Raw genomic sequence first — 20,512 nt, 5'->3', positions numbered from 1 at the left:
GCACGGTCCTTTTAGTGATGGTATGCCCTTACCTTCTTCGGACGTATGAACTGACTCATCAGCCAGTTACAGGGGACTACAAACCACGATGTACATGACATTCTCCAATGTGATATAACTGACAGTTAAAAATCGTAGGACAGACCGAGGATTGAACCCCACACCTTTAGGTCTGTAGTGACACTTTACTATTTTTATGTTCCCGTGCCATCTGTTAAGTCCTCGTGTTTTCTGTGTATTGCTAAATAATTAAAGGCAGATTTTCTTCTTTAATATGGCAATACTGTTAGCAAACTCACAGGTTTTCTTAAAATAATAAAAGAAAATAAATAAATAAATAAATGTTCTGAATAACTAACACCTCACTCAAAGTTCATTTTGGAGTTTTTACTGTACTTTCAACTGGAAGTAAGACAATACTACACTTAAAAATTCATGGAAAATGATCCCTACAAAACAGCATTTATTGGTGAACGTGACGACCACTGCTGATGAAATAAAATTTCTTCTGTATTGTTCATTTTTCTTTAGATCTAAATACGTTGGAAAATCGAAACTTCAGTCACTTGTCTTTTTGTTGAGGGATAAAATTGCAATTAAAACTGAGACTCTTTGAAGTAAAAATTTAAAAATCATACAATTCATGTACTTTCTTCCAATAAAGCAATTTTCAGGTAATTTTTCAACAATTGTTTATACTTCAGGTGTTTGCTGCTGAGCTGTCAAGTCGCTAAACTTGCCTTCTTTCTTCGTATTAAACACCTTTAACAACTATTGTCTGCAAGACAATATCCGTCTTTTGTAGAGTAGAAATCAATTGAAGATTGGACATGGAAAACGCCCTAAGTGCCATTAAAAAATAAAAACGCGTGCTACTGTACTCTAAATTTCTTCCAGATGCCAAACTATGAACAAGATCAGTCTTCAGTAGATGGTGACCGCTCTTTGTGCCAAGCAGTGCTTCCCTCAGAAGCTACAAAATTTACAAGATACGGGAAGTGTTTTTTGTTGACTATAATTCTATTACTTACAAAACTAAAGCTGTATTTCTGTACATATATTATTGCAAATAAAACCTAATGCATCAGTATTAATGGTACTTGGAACAAATACTTTTCTCGTACTATTTTGGTGAAAAAATGGTTCAAATAGCTCTGAGCACTATGGGACTTAACTTCTGAGGTCATCAGTCCCCTAGAACTTAGAACTACTTAAACCTAACTAACCTAAGGACATAACACACATCCATGACCAAGGTAGGATTAGAACCTGCGACCGTAGTAGCAGCGCGGTTCCGGACTGAAGCGCCTAGAAGCGCTCGGCCACAGCGACCAGCTTTTGGTGGAAACTAACATTTAAGAGAGCGTGTCTGTGTACAAATACGAAGTGATTCTTTCAAAGAAGAAAATAGCAATCAGCCGCTGTTAATAATACTGTTTATTTATACAAATAGCGCCGTTAACACGTTCATCTTCAGAATGCTGTTCGGATTTATATTACATTTGCTGTTGTTTACATCTGTTGTCGACTGTATCTTTCCAACAACTAATGTAAAAACAACAAAAGATTTATATATACAGACGAGCCAAAACATTATTACCACTTGCTTGATAGCTTGTTCTTCCGTCAGTGGAACAAAACACATCACTGATTCTGCGTATCAAGGATCCGACAGTTCGTTGGTAGGCTTGTGGCGATATGCGGCATTAGATGTCTATGCACACGTCCTGTAATTCGCGGCCGGCCGGAGTGGCCGAGCGGTTCTAGGCGCTACAGTGTGGAACCGCGAAACCGCAGGATCGAATCCTGCCTCGGGCATGGATGTGTGTGATGTCCTTAGGTTAGTTAGCTTTAAGTAGTTCTAAGTTCTAGGGGACTGATGACCTCGGTAGTTGAGTCCCAGAGTGCTCAGAGCCATTTGAACCATTTGTAATTCGCGTAAATAACCGGCCACTAATTTCTGTACGCGCTGATGGCGCCCGACATTGACACAGATGGATTACATAGGATTTACAGCAGATGAATTTGTTCGACGAGATATTAAAGTGAGTTCGCTATAGTGCTCCTCTGACCATCATAGCATGGTACTGACTCTAAGACATGGACATTTATACTGCTGAAAGGCGACATCGCCGTTGGGGAAGACATCAATCATGAAGGGATGCAGGAAATTCGCAGCTGTCAGCGTGTCTTCGATTACTACCACATGTCCCACTCAAGCACAGCAGAATGTCTCCCATAGAATAATACCGCTCCCGCAGCCTGCGTCCATGGCGTGCTGCACGTTTCGAGCCGCCGTTCATCTCGATGACGGCGTTTGTGGAGACGACCATCCACCTTGTACAGCAAAAATTGGATTCACTCGAAATGCCAGACACGTTTCCATTGATCAACGGTCGAATCCCTATGGTCTCGTGCTCATTGCAGTCGTAACTGACAATGTCATTGGTCGACATGTGAATACAGAGGGGTGGCCTGCTGCGGAGCTCCATGTTCAACTATGTACGATGACCGGTGTCCTCCGAAACACTTTTGCGTGCACCAGCATTGTACTCTTTCGGCAGAGATGCCACACATCTCCATCTATCCTACTTTAAAGAGCAGAAAAGCCTACGAATCACGTTTTCTCTGAAGAGTCTTGGATCTCCAACCTAATGGTAGTTTCACTGTCCGTCTACCTCATTCTATAGATGTTCATGACAATAGCACGTGGACATTCGATCAGCTTCGCCGTGTTAGAGATACTCGTTCACGCGCTCTGCGTAATAATAATCTGCCCTTTGTCAAAATCGCTTATCTCAATAGATTTCCCCATTTGCAGCCCTTATCTTCGCTAGAGTGATCCCCCGTCCGGGTCTGCTCAGCTTACTTATTTTTGTTACTGTGTCACGTGCCTGCAACGCCACCAGGCGGCATCCAACGTCGCGGTGGGCAGTGATCATAATGTTTTGGCTTATCAGAGTAAACGTGAACGGCTGTCTGAAGATGAACCTGTCGGTTCGAAGCTGGTAACGGCGCTATTTGTGTAAGCAAATAGCATTATTAACAATGGCTGGTTTCTGTTTTCTTCTTAGGAAGAATCAGCTTCTAAAAAAGTGGCAGAACATAAAACCAGCCAGTTTCCGAGTTAATTAAGTATTTGTTTTCTAATTTCTCTCATTATTTTTTTGTGGTGATACGGTGAACAGCATAATTCTGAGGCGAAACTTCCTGGCAGATTAAAACTGTGTGCCGGACAGAGACTCGAACTCGGGACCTTTGCCTTTCGCGGGCAAGTGCTCTACCAACTGAGCTACCCAAGCACGACTCACGCCCCGTCCTCACAGCTTTACTTCTGCCAGTATCTCATCTCCTACCTTTCAAACTTTACAGAAGCTCTCCTGTGAACCCTGCAGAACTAGCACTCCTGAATGAAAGGATATTGCGGAGAGATGGCTTAGCCAGAGCCTGGGGGATGTTTCCAGAATGAGATTTTCACTCTGCAGCGGAGTGTGCGCTGATATGAAACTTCCTGGCAGATTAAAACTGTGCTCACTTAATTTAAGGACTCTGTATTTCAATATGAACAAAAATGGACTTGTACCACTATTGAAATAAGCCATTTAACTATGTACGATGACCAGTGTCCTCCGAAATACTTGTGCGTGCACTAGCATTGTACTCTTTCGGCAGAGATGCCACAGATCACCATCTATACTACTTTAAAGAGCAGAAAAGCCTTCGAATCACGTTTTCTGTGAAGAGTCTTGGATCTCCAACCATTTAGCGCCTAATGCGCCACTTTTAATCTGCCAGGAAGTTTCATATCAGCGCACACTCCGCTGCAGAGTGAAAATCTCATTCTGGAAACATCCCCCAGGCTGTGGCTAAGCCATGTCCCCGCAATATCATTTCTTTCAGGAGTGCTAGTTCTGCAGGGTTAGTAGGAGAGCTTCTGTAAAGTTTGGAAGGCAGGAGACGAGATACTGGCAGAAGTAAAGCTGTGAGGACGGGATGTGAGTCGTGCTTCAATAGCTCAGTTGGTAGAGCACTTGCCCGCAAAAGGCAAAGGTCCCGAGTTCCACGAAGTTTCATATCAGCGCACACTCCGTTGCAGAGTGGAAATCTCATTCTGGATAGTTCTGAGGTATCACAATCTTTTCAGTTTTCTGGATAGAAATCAAGTTTGTACAAGGATTTTCTTTCAGTCTCCTGAGAAATGTGAGCTTTGGCACTTACGTTTTTCATTTGCACTGTTCAAATGTTTGTTTAAGACTGAACTTGATGAATGCGGCCGGCCGGTGTGGCCATGCGGTTCTAGGCGCTTCAGTCTGGAATCGCGTGACCGCTACAGTCGCAGGTTCGAATCCTGCCTCGGGCATGGATGTGTGTGATGTCCTTAGGTTAGTTAGGTTTAAGTAGTTTTAAGTTCTAGGGGTCTGAGGACCTCAGAAGTTAAGTCCCATGGTGCTCAGAGCCATTTGATCCATTTTGATGAATGCGTTTATCATTTAAAGAATTATGTGAATTAGTGGCTACGAAATTTTCAAGATGGAGATAAGATGGAATCGTATACCAAAAATCATCTCACCAGAAGAGTGGAACAATAAAAAGATCTGAAAAAGAATGAGAACTGGTTTTTAAAAGGGGGAAGGTTGCTTGGACAGTGCCGATAACGATTTTGCTTAACGCTACACTTCCGTTGCCAGTGAAAGTTAGGCGATTCATTTCGAGAGCGAACTTGTAAAAACACTTGTTCGTTTAATTAAAATTTAAATTCACTTAACACGCCTGAGTCGAGTGGACTAAGTGAGGCGGAACCTGCTCAGCCTAGGATTTACCTATAGGGGTGTCAGAGACAAGAGTATTATCCAACTAGGAGGATCCCGGCTGCTTTGTAAATTTACGAGGGAGGAGGAAGTGACTGCGGCCTCGGCGGGACGGTCTTCTTTTTGCCGCGCGGCCCGCTCCTCCGGGCCGATGGGAAACGAGTGCCGGGGTCACGGCACTTAAGTTAGTTAGGAATGCCCCGCTAGTGGCGTGGCACGCCGGACGCTAACGATAGGCCCCGGCGCTGGCCATTAGCGTCGCCGGCGGGAATGTCGCGAGCGCCGGGCCTACGTCTCCGCCTTTACTGCCGCTGACGGCAGCCGGAGAAGGGCGCCCCGGGGAACAGGTTCCGGCCTTGGCGAGGCGCCTGTCCCTGTCAGCAGGTGCTTACGCTTCGCTGCAGTGACTAATCTCTGCGCGTTCCCCTTGTCGAAGGCGGTGCAGGTGACTCTACGTCCGAATGTGTCCACAGTTAGATATCTCGAGTTGTAATCCAAAGAGAGACCAAAACAGTAATAAACTTGAAAAATTACGTCGTTTCCATCAGACTGTTGTTTATTAAGCACTGGTTGTGAGTTTCGAGCTTTACTCATTGTCAAGTGCATAATGGATGTGGATATATTCTCCTCGTAAATTATACACAACTAAAGTCCCTTGTACACCTAAGGCGGAACTTCAAACAGTTTGTGTATGTGTAATTTGTGGATACGTATTCAGAGGTCGTGTACATTGATGGCCAAGCTTTACATGTACTGCGGATGGCATATGCCTTTTGTTATACAGGATGGCCAGAAACTGTATGAAATGCAGTAGGTTGTGCTGAGAAGTAATTGTTAAGAAAAAAAATTCGATAGGTTGCGCCGGTTCCGATTTGATTAGCACTGACGTTAGCGAATCAGATCGTTGAGCGCGTAAATTCGAGCACTTGCACGCGCTAAAATGCACTGACATCCATGGGTTCGTAAGTTACCTCTTACCGAAATGCTCGGTACCAGATGAAATTTGCGTTTCTCGGAAGTGATAAATTCCAGCTATATGAATAAAAGCTACGTTTGTTGGGCTTGAGGAAACCAAACTGTGACTACATTTGGCGACTATGTCTCTTGCTGGTTACTTGCATTCGCGCTCAACGACGCGACTAACTTCCATGTATCGAACTTTTTCTCAACAGTTATTTCTTAGCGCAATCTACGTTTCAATACCCTTACAAGATTTTCAAACTGTTTCTGACCACTCTGTTTACAGCATAAAGGAAGGATACCTCCGCATCTATTCTACATTTGACAATGAGCAAAGCACGAAACTAGTTTCTAGTGCTTACTAAAGTACTGTTTCAAACAGCAGCCCAGTGGAAACGATGTCAGTCTTCAAATTTATCAAAGCTGTGGTGCCAACCCACAACAAGTCTACTCACAACAAGTTTTACACCGCTCCCATGATGTACGTAGTTAGCGTGAATGTTTCTTTATTAGTAAACATTCTATTCAGTACTCTTTTTGACACAGACACTGGAGCATCCTCCTGATTAGTGAAAGGTGGAAGTAAGCCTACATTCTCACAGCAGTTGAACACAGGAAACTATCAATCCTGAACGGGACAATGAAGTCTATTCAATATGTCTCATGCGTCATTCCAAGGCTGGACGGTACGCGCATTCTCAGTTTACGGCACTTTACAGCAAATAGCCCACCGAATCGGCTTACATTACATTGACAGCATAGAAACGTCCAGCCATTATCCTGATACACTAATCATCGGCAGTCTGTGTCGTACTGGTCGCCAGCTGTCAACACCACCAGCTGATGGCGCTTCCTACGAATTATGGCTTAGAGATGTATCTACATCTACATCTACATGATTACTCTGCAATTCACATTTAAGTGCTTGGCAGAGGGTTCTTCGAACCACAATCATTATATCTCCCTACCATTCCACTACCGAACAGCCCGCGGGAAAAACGAACACCTAAACCTTTCTGTCCGAGCTCTGATTTATCTTATTTAATTTGATGATCATTCCTACCTATGTAGGTTGGGCTCAACAAAATATTTTCGCATTCGGAAGAGAAAGTTGGTGACTGAAATTTCGTAAATACACTCCTGGAAATGGAAAAAAGAACACATTGACACCGGTGTGTCAGACCCACCATACTTGCTCCGGACACTGCGAGAGGGCTGTACAAGCAATGATCACACGCACGGCACAGCGGACACACCAGGAACCGCGGTGTTGGCCGTCAAATGGCGCTAGCTGCGCAGCATTTGTGCACCGCCGCCGTCAGTGTCAGCCAGTTTGCCGTGGCATACGGAGCTCCATCGCAGCCTTTAACACTGGTAGCATGCCGCGACAGCGTGGACGTGAACCGTATGTGCAGTTGACGGACTTTGAGCGAGGGCGTATAGTGGGAATGCGAGAGGCCGGGTGGACGTACCGCCGAATTGCTCAACACGTGGGGCGTGTGGTCTCCACAGTACATCGATGTTGTCTTTAGTGGTCGGCGGAAGGTGCACGTGCTCGTCGACCTGGGACCGGACCGCAGCGACGCACGGATGCACGCCAAGACCGTAGGATCCTACGCAGTGCCGTAGGGGACCGCACCGCCACTTCCCAGCAAATTAGGGACACTGTTGCTCCTGGGGTATCGGCGAGGACCATTCGCAACCGTCTCCGTGAAGCTGGGCTACGGTCCCGCACACCATTAGGCCGTCTTCCGCTCACGCTCCAACATCGTGCAGCCCGCCTCCAGTGGTGTCGCGACAGGCGTGAATGGAGGGACGAATGGAGACGTGTCGTCTTCAGCGATGAGAGTCGCTTCTGCCTTGGTGCCAATGATGGTCGTATGCGTGTTTGGCGCCGTGCAGGTGAGCGCCACAATCAGGACTGCATACGACCGAGGCACACAGGGCCAACACCCGGCATCATGGTGTGGGGAGCGATCTCCTACACTGGCCGTACACCACTGGTGGTCGTCGAGGGGACACTGAATAGTGCACGGTACATCCAAACCGTCATCGAACCCATCGTTCTACCATTCCTAGACCGGCAAGGGAACTTGCTGTTCCAACAGGACAATGCACGTCCGCATGTATCCCGTGCCACCCAACGTGCTCTAGAAGGTGTAAGTCAACAACCCTGGCCAGCAAGATCTCCGGATCTGTCCCCCATGGAGCATGTTTGGGACTGGATGAAGCGTCGTCTCACGCGGTCTGCACGTCCAGCACGAACGCTGGTCCAACTGAGGCGCCAGGTGGAAATGGCATGGCAAGCCGTTCCACAGGACTACATCCAGCATCTCTACGATCGTCTCCATGGGAGAATAGCAGCCTGCATTGCTGCGAAAGGTGGATATACACTGTACTAGTGCCGACATTGTGCATGCTCTGTTGCCTGTGTCTATGTGCCTGTGGTTCTGTCAGTGTGATCATGTGATGTATCTGACCCCAGGAATGTGTCAATAAAGTTTCCCCTTCCTGGGACAATGAATTCACGGTGTTCTTATTTCAATTTCCAGGAGTGTAGATCTCGCCGCGACGAAAAACGTCTTTGCTTTAATGACTTCCATCCCAACTCGCGTATCATGTCTGCCACACTCTCTCCCCTATTACGTGATAATAAAAAACGAGCTGCCCTTTTTTGCACCCTCTCGATGCCTTCCGTCAATCCCACCTGGTAAGGATTCCACACCGCGCAGCAATATTCTAACAGAAGGCGAACGAGTGTAGTGTAAGCTGTCTCTGTAGTGGACTTGTTGCATCTTCCAAGTGTCCTGCCAATGAAACGCAACCTTTGGCTCGCCTTCCCCACAATATTATCTATGTGGTCTTTCGAAATGAAGTTGTTCGTAATTTTAACACCCAGGTACTTAGTTGAATTGACAGCCTTGAGAATTGTACAATTTATCGAGTAATCGAATTCCAACGGATTTCTTTTGGAACTCATGTGGATTACCTCACACTTTCCGTTGTTTAGCGTCGACTGCCACCTGCCACACCATACAGCAATCTTTTCTAAATCGCTTTGCAACTGATACTCGTCTTCGGATGACCTTACTAGACGGTAAATTACAGCATCATCTGCGAACAACCTAAGAGAACTGCTCAGATTGTCACCCAGGTCATTTATATAGATCAGGAACAGCAGAGGTCCCAGGACGCTTGCCTGTGGAACACCTGATATCACTTCAGTTTTATTCGATGATTTGCCGTCTATTACTACGAACTGCGACCTTCCTGACAGGAAATCACGAATCCAGTCGCACAACTGAGACGATAACCCATAGGCCCGCAGCTTGATTAGAAGTCGCTTGTGAGGAACGGTGTCAAAAGCTTTCCGGAAATCTAGAAATACGGAATCAACTTGAAATCCCCTGTCGATAGCGGCCATTACTTCGTGCGAATAAAGAGCTAGCTGCGTTGCACAAGAACGATGTTTTCTGAAACCATACTGATTACGTATCAATAGATCGTTCCCTTAGAGGTGATTCATAATGTTTGAATACAGTATATGCTCCAAAACCCTACTGCAAACCGACGTCAATGATATAGGTTTGTAGTTCGATGGATTACTCCGTGCGACCTGCGCAATTTTCCAATCTGCAGGTACAGATCTATCGGCGAGTGAGCGGTTGTATATGATTGCTAAGTAGGGAGCTATTGTATCAGCGTAATCTGAAACGAACCTCATCGGTATACAATCTGGACCTGAAGACTTGCCCGTATCAAGCGATTTGAGTTGCTTCGCAACCCCTAAGGTATCTACGGCCTAGCCGCAGTGGTAACACTAATTCCCGTCAGATCACCGAAGTTAAGCGCTGTCGCGCTGGGCTAGCACGTGGAGGAGTGACCATCCGGTCTGCCAAGCGCTGTTGGCAATCGGGCTGCACTCAGCCCTTGTGAGGCGAGCAGAGGAGCTACTTGATTGAGACGTAACGGCTCCGGTCTCGTAAACTGGCCGGGAGAGCGGTGTGCTGACCACATGCCCCCGCCCCCTCCCTCCCCCCCCCTCCACATATCCGCATCCAGTGATGCCTGTGAGCTGAGGATGGTCGCTACCGTTGGGCCTTCACGGCCTGTTCGGATGGAGTTTAGTTTTAGTTTTTAGGAGGATGCAGCACAACTGCGCACTGTCTTTTTAGTGGGAATTGGAAAGGCTCTGTTGACACAGACAATACGCAACCATCTCCACGTCACCTAGTACTAACGCACGAATAAAATGCGAGCCCTCGTAAACACCTTTCTCCAGTAGACAGGAATCAACCGAATGTGCTGGCCTGCGGCGCCTGGAGACATGAACCCGTCTGAACATGCTTAAAATCAATTGAAACTTGCATAGCACCGTCCGTCGTCGCAGGAGTCGTCCTCATACACTGGGTAACTTCGGTAGAGCTAACGTCGAAGAGTGATAATCACCAGCAGTCTCTTGTTGACCATCTGTGGAGAGCATGTCAAGGAAATTAAAACACAGTGGCTGGAGCAACACGGTACTGAAGATTATTGATCTTCAAATTTCGATCTCACACATATGCGAAGACGTACGCCTTCGAACAGCCTGTCTTGGTTATTGCTTTGTTTATAAATAACAAAAAAGTTATTTCCTTTTTTTCGTAAGTTTTATTCTTACATTTTCTCTTCCGCTTGAGTAAAAGCCCACACATGTCCACAGATATGTAGGTGTTTGTAGCAGTTTATATTATGGTTACTCATGTGAGAGTCATTAGTTTATACAAGCGGATCCAAATAATGGTTTGGTTTGGTTTGGTTCTGTTACGGCGTAAACCCAACCGCCGGTACGTCAGTCGGGAACGATAAGGCAGAGAAGGCTGTGAGAAGGGGCCAGCCAATCCCACGCTGATCGACCTCCCTTCCAGGACGATAACGTGAGAGCAGTGGCTCCTCTGGGAAGAGGACATAAGCTCTACAACCGACTGGTGACGGCACAGTTCGATAACAGCTTCAAGATAAGCGACTTGGAGCAGCGTCAACGCTAGGCACTTCGCTTGTTCTCTCCATGTAGCACAGACTTGGGATTGTCTATACTGAAGAAGATTGATTATTCTGTATTTGGCCCTTTGCTTGCGACACATCTCTGTAATTGCCAGAGTTGAGTATTATAATTTTCTTATTGTAATAAAACTCATTAATAGTACTTGTATGTTTGTCTAGCGAACTAAGTACGCAGGATTCCTAGACACTACGGGTTCCATTAGCTGCTGTGTAGTATTCTGTTAATATGTCCTCAACGTTGACTTAACAAAGTTTGTTATGTGGAAACATGTGCGATCTTGAAGTCACTCTAATGAACGACGTGCAAATTCAGTGACATGAGGGCCATGAGTTAACCAGCTAAGGATGTCAGCGTGAGACATGTCTCAGTGTTACAGCTCCCTACATGCCTCGTTCTTAGCACGTCTCGTCACCGGAAGGAGTTCAAAAATGGTTCAAATGGCTCTGAGCACTATGGGACTTAACATCTGTGGTCATCAGTCCCCTAGAACTTAGAACTACTTAAACCCAACTAACCTAAGGACATCACACACATCCATGCCCGAGGCAGGATTCGAACCTGCGACCGTAGTAGTCGCGCGGTTCCGGACTGAGCGCCTGAACCACTAGACCACCGCGGCCGGCCGGAAAGGAGTGCTTTTGCGTTGGGAACAATACAAATGTCATGCATTTTTGTTCTGGTCTACAGATGTAATTTCTCTTTGTCGTTCTCTGACATGTTGCGAAAATTTCGTCTGGAAAGAAGAAGAAAGGGACGAAGGAAAGTAGAAATGCGGGAGTTTTAGGCTGTTCAAAATAAACTGATGAACCAAAACATTATGACCATTGCCCATCACGAGAGTAAATACCGCGGGTACGTGCGATAGTGAAATAAGTAAGCAGATCACAGACTAATGGGGAATTATTCTGCCGATGATTCGGGCCACAGGTGGGAAAATCCTCTGACATAAGCGACTTCGACAGTGGACAGATTGTTATGCCCTGGCGCCTGGGAACGAGCATGTCGAAAACGGCAGAGGTTGTCAGCGGCTCGCATGTTATTGTCTGGACATACAGACTGTTTGAAGGACGGTGAAACCAGAAATAGGCGAAAAGGTGTTGAACGGCTACGCCTCGTTCCGGAACGTGGAGATCGAAGATTTGTCCGCTCTGTAAACCACGATAGGCGGCGATCCGTGGCAGATAATGACGAAAGAGTACAGTTCCGATTCAGGCAGAAGTGTTCCGGAACATACCACGCAACGCATATTATTGGACCTGAGGCTCTAAAACAGTTGACACTTACGTGTTCCCATGTTGCCAGACGACATCAATTGCATTAGCACGGGTTCTCCAAGGCTGGACCGTGGATCAATGTAAACATGTCAACTGGTCGGATGGACCCGTTTCTTGTTACACCAGCTCGATGGTCGTGTCCGAATACGTCGTCATCCAGGCGAACGTCTGCTAGAAACCTGTATTTAAGTTTTCCCAACGGCTGGCAGTATAACTTTCCGTGTAACAAGGCTAGAATAGTGCTACAGTGGTTTGAAGAGAGCGATACTGAATTAACGTTGATGCCCTGGTCAACATTTTCTCCTGACCTGAAACCGATCGGAGAAATACGGTAAGCTATCGAATGCCAGACAGGCGCCCACAAACCGCCGGCCCGTAATTTTCGGGAGGTGCCTGACTTTTGCACAGACATCTGGTCCCAGATACGTCGAGAAATCTACCACGGACCTGTCGAATCAATGCCACGTAGAATCTCTGTTGCATTGTGTTCCAAAGGCCTACCAACGCGCTATTAAGCAGGTGCTCATAATGTTTTGGCTCATCGGCGTATATACCTTTGGTGAAGAGTACTATATTAGAAACACGAGGCAGTTGCTTTGTTCGAGGAACCACGCAGCATTCCTTGGAAGTAATTTAGGGAAACCTCAGAAGAACAAAATCTGGATATCCAGACCGGGATCTGAAACCGTTCCTCCCGAAAACGAGATTAGTGTTTCATGCGCAATTCCACCTAAATCAGTACCTATCAAGTGGATGAACATATCTTCTGGATGACTTTCGTTAGTAGTTGATTGGTGTATTGTAATGATGTACTGGGTTCATTCTGTAATCATTGCATACTGAAGGAAGAAAATAGATCTGGTCAATCTTGGCACTGGGACATAACTACTCTCCAATAGCAGCATCGTGTTTGCCGAGATATAGATCACATTATTTCATGGCTGTACTTGGTGGCTTTACGGAAAGTTCTGGAGTTTAACCAGTGGCACTGGCTTAGAGTCTGGTGACCGCTTATCTCCCACTCCTTTGCTCAAAACAAAACTGGCGACATAAATTTCTTCCATTACTAGAATTCGAATCTCGTACATCTTGATAGATTGTGATTGTACTGGACTTCTTCAGCAATCATGCTTACGGAATCCGATTATTTCGTGTTTGTGAATATAACAATTTGTGTTACGGATGCATTTGAAGTTGTACGATCCTTCCATAACGGAAGGGCTGATTGAATTGATGGGCTAGAGGCAATCAAAGAACAGTACCTGCAATCAGGAGAAAATTATATACAGTGGCAGTTGCTAAATGTGTAGTGAAGTTGCAAAAAACTTAGTTCATACTTAGTAAGCCCGTGGTTAACATTCGGTATGAGCTATTCCGACATCGGTTTTACCAAAATTGTCTTAAATCGGTGTTAGCACGATGCTAAAAAAAAAAAAAAAAAATGCGAGGAAGGTAGATTAAATGCACAACAAGAACAGATCTACATTTAACGTTGTCACTGTCTATACGGCCTAACGGATGGGGCAGACTAGAGTTCGCGAATAGTTCTTTCGCTCTAGAAAATTTGACGTGAACGTGCAATTCCATTGTCATACCGGGCTCAGTGTCTAAAATAGTGTACAGATTGTACGACAAGTTCCCTGTCTTTTATTCTCATGCATTTTACATTTTGCCTATCCCTCTGAGTAGTGTTGTTTATTAAACTGTCTGCTACATAACTTTTACAGAATATTGAGTTCCTTTCTTCACCAACTCAAAATTCGAAATAGACTATTAAACAGTAGTTACAAATACTAAAATACTGTTAATCATCTCGTATCAGATACAGTCTAGAAACTAAAGGGAACAGTAGAATCATTAATTCGCAAGAGCGTGATCTCACTAGGGGTATGGGCCACACCGCAGCAAAGCTGAGATCACACAATAACATCATACAGAAGCGGAGTGGTACCTCAGGGGCGCAAGAACTACGACACTGCAATGCGCTGCCTTGGGGCTGGTCTATTCTGTTGCCGAATAGTGTGCCCCAGTGTGGCTCAGTAGCACACATGTGAGAAAATTTGATGTGGAGCTAAATGCAGGCTGAATTAAATCTACTCCTCTATACTGGTTACCACCTCTAAGCAACATTGCGCCACCAGACCTCCGAAGACACAACGCAATCCTCAAGGAATACCAAAAATTACTTAAAATCCCCGAGCTTCCAATGCACTCAGACGTTCCTGCACTCCGAATGAACCGGTTAAAATCTAGGTAACCATCTGTCCTGCAGGCAGAATCGCTACAGGCAGCTACTTTTACAAGGGTCACTAAAAGAAATGCACACAATTTTTTTTTTAAAATCCATCTTTTATTCTAAAATTTTGAAAGTTTTACAGTGTGTAGATACATCCTTTAGGAACAATATTTTCATTTCTCCACATAATTTCTATCCCTCTCAACTGCCTTAGGCAATCTTGGAACCAGCGCCTGTATACTCGCACGGTAAAATTCTTGAGCAACCTGTTGGAGCCACTGTTTGGCAGCGTGCACAAGGGAGTCATCATCTTTAAACCTTCTTCCACGAAGAGAGTCTTTCAGTTTCCCAAAGAGATGATAGTCATATGGAGCCAGGTCAGCACTATAAGGCGGGTGTTTCAGTGTTGTCCATCAGAGTTTTGTGATCGCTTCCATGGTTTTTGGCTAACATGTGCATTGTCGTGTAACAGCACAACATCCTGCTTTTGCCGATGTGGTCGAACACGACTCAGTCGAGCTTTAAGTTTCTTCAGTGTCGTCACATATGCATCAGAATTTATGGTGGTTCCACTTGGCATGATGTCCACAAGCAAGAGTCCTTCGGAATCGAAAAACACCGTTGCCATAACTTTCCCAGCAGAATGTGTGGTTTTGAATTCTTTTTTCTTGGGTGAATTTGCATGATGCCACTCCACTGATTGCCTCTTCGTCTCTGGTGAAAAATGATGGAGCCAGGTTTCATCACCTGTCACAATTCTTCCAAGAAATTCATCTCTACCATTCTCGTACTGTTCCAAAAGTTCGCTGCATACCGTTTTTCTTGTTTCTTTGTAAACCACTGTCAACATCCTGGGAACCCCCTGGCACAAACCTTTTTTAACGCCAACACTTTCAGTATTCTGAAAACACTTCCTTCCCCTATCCCAACGTAGCGTGACAATTCGTTCACTGTGATTCGTCTGTCAGCAGTCACCAATTCGTTAACTCTCTGCACATTGTCTCGAGTATGTGCAGTACGAGGCCTGCCGCTGTGAGGACAATCCTCAATATTACCGTGCCCGCTTTCATCATGTAACCTGCTTGCCCACCGACTAACTGTACTGCGATCGACAGCAGCATTTCCATACACCTTTTTCAACCTCTTGTGGATGTTTCCCACTGTCTCGTTTTGACAGCACAGGAATTGTATGACAGCACGTTACTTCTGACGAACGTCAAGTGTAGCAGCCATCTTGAAGACATGCTGTGACGGCGCCACTCAGGGGGACAGGTTGAACTAAGTTTGAAAACAAGCGGGAAGGATGTATCTACACACTGTAAAACTTTCACATATGCAGAATGAAAACTGTATTTTTACAAAAATAGTGTGCATTTTTTTTGGAGTGACCCTCGTTGTGTCAACAAAAAGTGGACAGAAATGTGGAACACTATTGCCCATGAGGAACATCAGACCCTCCAAAGACCTGACACAAGACCAGCCGGTATGGAACTAACGCGACGTGCCTGGAGAACAATTAATCGGATCCGAACAGATGACGGCATCTGTGCTGAAAACCTCTACCGATGGGGAAGGGCTTCATCTTCTCATTGTTACTGTGGGAATGAACACCATCACATTGTAACAAGCTGTAGCAGAAGAGCCTACCATGGGAAGTGGGAAGATTTCTTTGAAGTGACAGAGGCAGCCCTTGAATGGATGGACAAATTAGATATTAATTTATAGACCTACTTTTTAAATTATAAATTATGAAATTAATATATTTTTGTAAAATTTTGTAAAACTATGTAATCCACAATTGCTAGTCGCCGTTCATATGTAATTTCATGCGCTAAATAAATAAATATATGTATGAAGATGGTATCTATGCTTTCGGGCATGTCCGAAAGAACAGATACCATCGGCAACGATGCAGCTCGTTAGAATGAAATTACAATGAAATGAATACCCCTAGCTGCATACAGGCGTTGATATGTCAACGGGGACAGTTGAAAATGTGTGCTCCGACTGGGACTCGAACCCGTGATCTCCTGCTTACATAGCAGACGCTCTATCCATCTTTTTTTTTGGGATCTCATTTTGTTCTATGTTGTTTGTTGAATTTCTTCTTGGCGGACGTCCGATGACACCCGTTCAGGTTGCTCGTTGAACCGTTCATTCATTTTTTTTATTTTTTTTTTATTTACAGAGGGTTGCTAAATCCTCTGACCGAACACGCTGAGCTACCGTGCCGCATCCATCTTCTTTTTTTTCCCATTTTGTTCGTTGTTGATCGTTGTGTTTGGTCGTTGCGGACGTCACATGAGATCCGTTAAAGTTCGTTAGTTGATCCTTCCACTCAGTTTTTTATTACAGAGGCCAACCAGCTCTCTGACCGAACACGCTCAGCTACCGTGTCGGCATCCATCTGAGCCACCAAGGACACAGAGGATAGTGCGGCTGCAGGGACTTATCTCTGGCACGCCTCTCGTGAGACTTATTGTCTCGCACTATATTCATAGTGCCCCTGTCCATTATACTCATTACTCACGGCATTTCGCCGATTCCCGTAAGAGTTCGAGCCTGGTGTACATCCGCGCTGAAGAGATCATTGGCCGTCCTTACCGTAGTTATGTATATGTGGTGTCTGTTCTTTCGGTCCTGTCGAAAGAACAGACACCACATATATATGTAATATAGAGACTGTTGTGCTGTACCTGTCCTGTATTTCTCATAAATAAATAATACGGAAAATTAGGATACGTACTTAGAGACACGAGATACAGCAAAGTTACGTAAGTCACATATCAGCATGTACTTCACTACGCTTGTGGAGCAATGTGTGATGCATTTGTATGAAGAGAGAAAATGCACGTAAAATGAAGACATCGCCCTCTATTATTTACATTGATTAGGAGATTTGGCCCACATTCAGGAGAAACAGGGTTCAATTCCACATCCGCTCATCCAGATTTAATTTTTCCGTGGTTTCCTGAATCGATTAAGGAGAATATGGTTCCTTGGAAAATGGCATAGCCAGTTTACTTCTCTGTCGTTGTTCAGTCACATCTTGCGCTAAGTCCCCAATGATGTTAGTCTATAATCTACTTTCCTCCCTTCTTCTAAGATCTGCTTTAAATGGAATATTTCGTTTGCCGCGCAGCCACTTTGTACAATTTTTAATTAGGAGGCTGTCGCTGTTAAAGAATCAGACCAAGAATAAGTCTGTTACTAGGACATAACCATCACTTAAATTTTGTGTGTTATGTTCAAGCAAACTTTCAAATAACAGGCAACTGAAAGCATTTTTTCGTTGACGTCCTCATTAAAAATAAATCGTGAAAATACTGTCCTAGTAGATGCTTTATTTTTATACCCTCAAGTATATGTATCCGGACGTGATAAATAAGAAGCTACTGCTCGAAAGAATCCGTCTAGCTTAGCTATCGTTTAAATTTGCTGTTCAGTACTGCTGCTCAGAAAGACGGAACTTCGTCACAGCAACACTTTATTCTACCGAGCCAATCACGACTTACGGCCTAGGATTAAGGTAACTTGTGTAAGGTATTACGAAGTTGTGGAAGACACTTACCCCAATAACGCGTTCCGTATAAAACTGACAGCAAATAACTTTATGTATAAACAGACCACAAAGTCTGCCAGTGCTTCAGAGCCAATAGCGTTATTTTTTATGTTCTTAGTGTTTAACGTAGGTTAGATCAAAATACTGTCTCTGGTGGTTGATTATTGTCTAAATAAGGTAAAAACCGGTCATGTTCTAATTGGATACGAGGAGACGTTCTGGGTTAGGAAATATCGGATTAGCTTCAATAACGTTTATGTGCATGCAAGGAACTATATTGTTCTGAAATAACTTCATGTACATAAATCGCGATTTCACCACGTACATAATTGTGCTGACTACTTGAGCATCAGGAGAACATAGCTGTACGGAGAAAAACATTACTTAGGTGTGATAAACAGTCTCAGTCGCGTTTATTTAATATAAATGCTTTTAGCATTTTCCGTCAGTAGATCGCCAAGTCTTGTGACCCTTTTTATCTTTTAAGCACGTCCAATGATGGTTTACTGACCGAAAACACTAACAGTGCTAATATTAAATATTACGCGGTAGGGACTAATTTTCACAATAAAGACATAACACTCGCTATAGCTCCATACCTCCATACACTGGGTCTAAAATTGAAAATATAACTGATCCTAAAGTTTTATGAGTTATGTTGTTGTTAATTAACAAAACGTAAATAAAGCTCTACCTAAATACTAGTTACCGACATATTTTTTGTATGTGTACTCGTAACTGATTGTTAAACGAGGAACCATTCTTTGCTAAGAACCAGAATATATCACATTACGAATGTGTGAAGCGCGATTTCTCGTCTGCATTTTCTTCCAGCCACTTTATGGCATCCTTTTAGCAAGTTTGTGAAGATTGTTATAGCACCTTTTTCCAGATTGACCATCAGGTAAACCATATACGCAGTTCGGAAAACTACGTTAAAACTGATTTTCTGACCAGAGTTTATTTGTTCATGTAAGAAGTCTAGAAATACAAGAAGTAATGTCCAACGTTTTGGGTGGTTTTCAAAACCCAGAATCGTTTCTTTCTGCAGATTTGTAGAATGGTACCAACGAACGCAGAGAGCCGTGGAAAATATATTGGAAATGCTAAGCCGTGCACGAAATGCTCTGGAACGTCGTATAAAAAATGAAACAGCTACGGGGCGTTTTTCCGGAGGATCTTGAAAAGCGAGTCGAAATGCATCCACCGGGCTCAAGGCGTTCTAACTACCTCTTACCACACCTGCGCGTGACATTTCATGCATGTTACGCGGACGACTTTTTATACAAGAGATGGTCCCTTTTCGGTGGTCTTCTGCACGCTTGAAAACACAGTGACAATGGAATACGCGAATCCATTTCCAGGCAAAGCCTTGTTGCCTGATCTCATCCGTTGCCACTCAAGCGTAAATAATTTCTGTCGAATGGAATGTTGGTAGTGCGCTAATATTTTATCGGATGATGTACAGGGTGTCTATACATTAGTTAGACACAAAGTAACTTTTAATTGCGGAAAAGGTAAATAACTTACAGAAATATTTGATACGTTACAGCACTGAATGCGGTATATCTTCAAGTTCTATTTACTGTTAAATGTGGCTATCTTTTGTAACACGTTAAATGTTCCATCTGTAATCAGTCTCCTGCCAGATGCTATGAAGAAGTCTTGGTGTATGATGGTAGCTGCTTGTATTATCCTTTGTCGCAGCTCGTTGACGTTTCCCGGAAACGGAGGAACAAACATTCTGTCTTTAATTAACCCAAAACACAGAAGTCCGTTTGGGTTAAATCAGCTGATCGTGGTGGTCAGAATATTGTTCCACCACATTCAATTCGGCACATTCATACAGAGATAAGTGACAACTTCACAATGATAACGTGCTGACGAGTCATCTTGCTGGAAAATAAATGTTGTGTCCATATTGTGATGTAATTGAGACATTATGCAGAGGGGTCCAAAAAAATGTATCCACTGCTTAAAAGTCCATAACTTGCAAAATAATTGACGGAGTTGTCTCATTTTTAGTGAAAGTGTAGCTTAAAGTCCAACTTAAAGATATCACTGTAGGAGTTCGGAATGGTCACCATTAACATCCACACACAAACGATGCCGCCTAATTGCAGCACAAACTACTGACTGCAATGTGTTCAGTTGAATGTACGATGGATTCTCGAAGTTCATCCAATATGCGTGGATTTTGACGATAAACGACGTCCTTTAGTGTTCCCCACAGGTAAAAGTCCAGAGGAGTTAGGTCTGGGGAACGTGGTGGATACTCCACAGCACCTCTACGGCCTATTCATTTTCCTGGTGGATTTTCGTCGAGATACGCTCTAACACAAATTTGGTAGTGGGCTGGGTCACCATCTTGTTGAAAGTAAACTCTTCCGTCTCCATACAAGTCTCGGATGGCAGGTAAAATGGATGTCTGAAACATCTGAAGGGACACCTCACCGGTAACTGTGCCGACAAAGAAGAATGGCCCAACACCACACATTTACTCCTGGCAAATTCACGGCTTTGCCTACATGGACGTTCGGATTTTCGGCGGCCCAGTGGATGCAATTGTGGCGATTTACTGTACCATTGAGTTTGAACTGTGCCTCATCAGACCACACAATGATCTCT

At 44.3% G+C, this 20,512-nt stretch overlaps 1 long non-coding RNA gene across 1 annotated transcript in view; it reads right to left on the bottom strand.

Annotated features, from left to right (window-relative positions):
- Positions 1–20,512, bottom strand: part of LOC124790044 — a 237,517-nt gene that overhangs the window by 83,444 nt on the left and 133,561 nt on the right. The window lies entirely within an intron of this gene.

Source organism: Schistocerca piceifrons, chromosome 3 (assembly GCF_021461385.2).
Source record: "Schistocerca piceifrons isolate TAMUIC-IGC-003096 chromosome 3, iqSchPice1.1, whole genome shotgun sequence".
Taxonomy (NCBI): domain Eukaryota; kingdom Metazoa; phylum Arthropoda; class Insecta; order Orthoptera; family Acrididae; genus Schistocerca; species Schistocerca piceifrons.
This window is presented reverse-complemented; position numbering and strand designations above follow the sequence as displayed.